This window comes from Lagenorhynchus albirostris, chromosome 19 (assembly GCF_949774975.1).
Source record: "Lagenorhynchus albirostris chromosome 19, mLagAlb1.1, whole genome shotgun sequence".
Taxonomy (NCBI): Eukaryota; Metazoa; Chordata; class Mammalia; order Artiodactyla; family Delphinidae; genus Lagenorhynchus; species Lagenorhynchus albirostris.
The window spans coordinates 24,092,398-24,098,403 of record NC_083113.1 but is presented as its reverse complement, the minus strand read 5'-3'; positions in this window follow the sequence as shown (position 1 = coordinate 24,098,403).

Below are 6,006 nucleotides of genomic sequence, written 5' to 3'. Positions count from 1 at the left end.
TGTAGTTTTTTCAGTGTGCAATAGCAGTATGTCTTTAAAAAATGTATATATCTTAATTTAAAAAATACTTAATTGCTAAAAACTGCTACCCATCATCTGAGCCTTCAGCAAGTCATAATCTTTGCTGGTGGAGGGTCTTACATTGATGTTGATGCTGCTGACTGATCAGGGTGAAGGCTGGGGTGGCCGTGGCAATTTCTAAAAATAAGACAACAATGAAGTCTGCCTCAGCGACTGGCTCTTGCTTTCATAAATGATTTCTTGGTAGCATGTGCTGCTGTTTGATACCATTTTACCCATAGTAGGACTTCTTTCAAAATTGGAGTCAGTCCTCTCAAACCCTGCCCTGCTTTATCAACTGAGTTTATGTAATATTCTGAATCCTGTGTTGTGATTTCAACAATCTTCACGGCATCTTCACTAGGGGTAGAGGCCATCTCAAGAAACCACTTTCTTTACTCATTCATACAAAGCATCTGTTAAAGTTAGATCATGACATTGCAGCAATTTAGTCAGATCTTTAGCCTCCATTTCTGATTCCAGTTCTCTTGCTAGTTCCACCACATCTTTGGTTACTTCCTCCACTGAAGTCTTGAACCCCTGAAGGTCATCCATGAGGGTTGGAATCAACTTCTTCCAAACTCCTGTGTATGTTGATATTTTGGCCTCTTTCCATGAATCACAAATGTTCTTAATGGCTTCTAGAATGGTGAATCCTTTCTAGAAGGTTTTCGATTTACCCAGATCCATCAGAGGAATCACCTGTCTATGGCAGCTATAGCCTTTGAAATGTATTTCTTAAATAATAAGGCTTGAAATTTGAAATTACTCCTTTATCCATGGCCTGCAGAATGGATGTTATGTTAGCAGGCACAAAAACAATATTAATCTTGCTTGTACATCGCCAGAGCTCTTGGGTGACCAAGGTGCGTTGTCAATGAACGTTAGTACTTTGAAAGGAATCTTATTCTGAGGAGTAGTTCTCAAGAGTGGGCTCTAAATAGTAAACCATGTTGTAAACAGATGTGCTGTTATCCAGGCTTTGTTTTTCCATTTATAGAGCACAGGCAGAGTAAATTTACCATAATTTTAAAGGGTCCTAAGGTTTTCAGAATGGTAAATGAGCATTGGCTTCAACTTAAAGTCACCTACTACATTAACTCTTAACAAGAGAGACTGTCCTTTGAACCTTTGATGGCAGGCATTGACTTCTCTCTAGCATGGAAGTCCTAGATGGCATCTTCCAATATAAGGCTGTTTTGTCTACATTGAAAATCTGTTGTTTAATGTAGCCATCTTCATTAACTAGACCTTCTGGATAACCTGTTACAGCTTCTGCATCAGCACATGCTGCTTGCATTTTTATTTTATGGAGACAGCTTCTTTCCATAAACCTCATGAAACAACTTCTACCTTCAAACTTTCTTCTGGAGCTCCCTCACCTCTTGGCCTTCATAGAATTGCAGAGAGTTAGGGCCTTGCTCTGGATTATGTTTTGGCTAAATGTTGTGGCTGGTTTGATCTTCTGTCCATATGGAAGATCTTCATATCAGCCTCCATAAGGCTGTTTCTCATCATTTATGTGTTCACTGGAGTAGCACTTCTAATTTCCTTCAAGAAGTTTTCCTTTGCATTCACAACTTGGCTAACTGGTGCAAGAGGCTTAGCTTTCAGCCTGTCTTGATTTTCGACATGCTTTTCTCACCGAGCTTAATCATTTCTAGCTTTTGATATAAAGTGAGAGATGTGACTTCCTTTCACTTGAACACTTAGAGTCCATTTAGAGGTATTAATTGACCTAATTTCAACATTATTGTGTCCCAGAATAGGGAGGCCAGGGGAGAGGGAGGAAGACACGGAATGTCTGGTGGCGGAGCAGTCAGAATACACATATTTATTAAGGTCGTTATGTTGGCACAGTTCATGGCACCCCAAAATAATGATAATAGTAACAGCAAAGTTCACTGATTGCAGTTCACCATAACAAATATAAAAATAATGGGAAAGTTCAAAATATTGTGAGAATTACCAGAAATGACACAGAGACACAAAGTGAGCAAATGATGTTGTAAAAATTGCACCTATAGACTTGCTTGATGTAGGGTTGCCACAAGCCTTCAATTGTTAAAAAAAAAAAAAAAAAGGAAGTATCTGCGAAGCTCAATAAAATGAAGTATGCCTATGCCTGTGGAGGTCCCCAGGAAAGGCAAGAACAGCTTATGGAGTAGGCATCTCTTTAAGAATTATTGATGTCAGAGTCATTCCATTTAAAGCTGAAGACCCTTAGAAGAAAGTCATGTTAAAATAGTCATTGGATACAATAAGGGAGGAGACTGGTGACCAGGCTAGAGTTTGCCACTTAGAAATGTAATTGTTTCAGATGTTCAAATCATTGGCTTATTTTAAAAGTTCTTTGACAGAGGGGCAAACTAGTCTTCCCCTGTTATGTGATGTAACCTATTTAATCAATTTCTCTAAAAATCATATTTGCTGATAAATATGTATATAAACTAACTCTTTGTAAAGCTGAATTTGTCTATGTATGTTGTAGTGGTCTCAGGAAATAGTACTTTGTCACTGGTGTTGAAGAAACCTTTCTTGTTAGCAGATGTCCTAAAAGCATAATTATAGTAATTTAATTAGATAATCCAAAGTTTGTTCTGCTCTAATATTTATAAGTGATACAATTATTCAAAATGTTCTAAAATGATTCCATAATTAGATTAGGTCTGTTGAAGGTATGTTCATTCTTAAATGTGAGCAAGATTAAATAAAAGTTATTTGGGGGTTGTTAGGCTAACCTATACAAATTTGTGTTTACTTACCCAATCCCATACTATTCCAGAATGTTTTGGGGGACACTTAAGTGCTTGAGATTTGATTTTGTGTGCTTTTTTAAAAAAAGTATGAACATTTCTTATATTTTTATGGGCAGATGAAAATTATCTAAAAGTAAGGGAAATACTGCAGATTACTTCTTTGCCAATCAGTGGAAATGATCACACAGCTTGAGGCAGTTTATATCATGATGAAATAAAAATTTTAAATACACATGACTTAGAAATTTAGCCAAAGTAAATTCACGTCTTTAAATTTCAGAAATACTTTAAAAAATAATGGTCGGTATGGCATGACATCTGTGTTTCTTCCTAAAAGTACTATTAGAAATGTTTTTCCTGAGATAAGAATTCCAATGGAAAACTACTTGACTTTCTAAACTGTGGTAATTGCACTTAATTCTCCAATTCTTACTGTAGAAATGTCTCAGCAATATATTTAATTTTTACTTTCCTCCTACCCAACCTGGTTGTTTATCCTTTAAATTTGGAGAAATTAAGCTCTTTACATAACTTCATACAAAAGTATTAATCAAATTTGTTTGATTCTGCATTCAAAATATGCTTAAGATACAGGTAGTCACTCACACTGCCGAATTTAGTGTGTTCTTCCCTAAAACATGTGTCTATTATTCTTTGAAATTCCTTTACAGTTATTATTTTGGGAATTCCCTGGTGGTCCAGTGGTTAAGACTGTGCTTCCACTGCAGGGGGCATGGGTTCGATTCCAGGGAACTAAGATCCCACATGCCGCCCGGCGTGGCCAAGAAAGAAAAAGAAGAAAAGGAAAAAATGTAAAAAAAAAAAGTTATTTCCATTCAGCCTTCTGGTTTTGGTTTGATGCCTTATTTTCTTGAAGTTTCACTAGCATTTTCTATCTTTTTAGCCTTTAAAACATTTTTTATAAACTAATCTCATTTTAGTTAAACTTTTTTGTGTGTGTGGCTGGTATTTTTTTGTTTTGTTTCTCTCTTACTACTGTTATATGCCTTGTTTTTACATTTGGAGGTATATTTATAGTATCTATATGCACACACTTTTTTTGGAATGTATTCACAGTATATTTTATTTAATTAATTTATTTTAACATCTTTATTGGAGTATAATTGCTCTACAATGGTGTGTTATATAACAAAGTGAATATATTTGCTGCTTTAACAAAGTGCTTTATAACAAAGCTGCTTTATAACAAAGTGAATCAGCTGTACATATACATATATCCCCATATCTCTTCCTTCTTGCGTCTCCCTTCCACCCTCCCTATGCATATACTTTTTTAAAGTTATTCTTTTGTGCTGTTTAACCCACTTAGTTATTAGTAGTATTTATTGCTCAAAGATTACAATTATAATAATGAGTATTCTAAGATACAAAACAAACTCTCTGGAATGAAAAGTATGAGAAACATAATGAAGCTCTAGGCTGGACTGGAACAATTATTCTTTTTACCACAGTCAAATATTTTCCTTTTGTATTATTAAGGAATCTATTTTATCCTCTTATTGTTGAGGCGTCCTCCCCCACCCCGCCGCCACCTCCTTAATGTTTTATTAGTTTACAATCTGTATGCCTTTTATTTCTTATCCTTGCCTTATTGTACTAGCAAGGACTTCACTCAATACAGTGTTGAAAAAGAACGGTGAGAGAAGAAATCCTTGCCTTGATTCCAATATTGAGGGTGGGGCGTGAAATTCAGTCTTACAGCATTAAGTATGATGTTAACTATAGATTTTTGTTGCAGAATACTCCTTACCAAATTGAGGAAATTCCATCTATCACTGTATGCTGAGGTTTGTTTGTTTTTAATCTGTTTTATTTGAGTCCCAATCTTATTACATGTAAAATAAGAAGAAGGACATGTTTCCTTCTCCCATCATTTTGCAGTTACATTGAACTTTCCTATGAAATGACCCTAGTTTATTTTTTAATTTTTAATTTTATTGAAGTGTAATTGATTTACAATGTTGTATTAGTTTCCATTATACAGCAGAGTGATTCAGTTATATATATATATATATATATATATATACACCCTTTGTCAGATTCTTTTCCCTTATAGGTTTTTTTTTTTAATTTTTTATTGGAGTTTAGTTGATTTACAATGTTGTGTTAGTTTCAGGTGTACAGAAAAGTGAATCAGTTATACATATACATATAGCCACTACTTTTTAAAGATTCTTTTCCCATATAGGCCATTACAGAGTAGAGTTCCCTGTGCTATATAGTAGGTCCTTATTAGTTATCTGTTTTATATATGCTAGTGTGTATATGTCATTCCGAATCTCCCAATTTACCCCTCTTCCTCCTTACCCCTGGCAACCATAAGTTTTCTACATCTGTGACTCTGTTCCTGTTTTGTAAATAAGTTCATTTGTACCCTTTTTGAGATTTCACATGTAAGCAATATCATGTGATATTTGTCTTTGTCTGACTTACTTCACTCATTGTGACAATCTTTAGGTCCATCTGTGTTGCTGCAAATGGCACTATTTTGTTCTTTTTTATGGCAAAGTAGTATTCCACTGTATATATGTACCACATTTTCTTTATCCATTCGTCTGTCAATAGACATTTAAGTTGCTTCCCTGTCTTGGCTATTGTAAATAGTGCTGCAATGAACATTGGGGTACATGCATCTTTTTGAATTATAGTTTTCTCCAGGTATATGCCCAGGAGTGGGATTGCTGGGTCATATGGTAATCCTATTTTTAGTTTTTTAAGGAACCTCCATACTGTTCTCCATAGTGGCTGTATCAATTTATATTCCCACCAACAGTGCAAGAGGGTTCCCTTTTCTCCATGCCCTCCAGCATTTGTTGTTTGTAGATTTTTTGATGATGGCCATTCTGACTGGTATGAGGTGATACCTTATTGTAGTTTTGATTTGCATTTCTCTAATAATTAGTGATGTTGAGCATCTTTTTAAGGCTGGATACTATAAAACTCTTAGAGGAAAACAGGCAGAACACTCTCTGACATAAATCACAGTAAGACCTTTTTTGAACCACCTCCTAGAGTAATGAAAATATATATAAATGGGACATAATTAAACTTAAAAGCTTTTGCACAGCAAAGGAGACCATAAACAATGTGAAAAGACAACCCTCAGAATGGGAGAAAATATTTGCAAATGAAGCAACCAACAAGGGATTAATCTCTAAGATATACA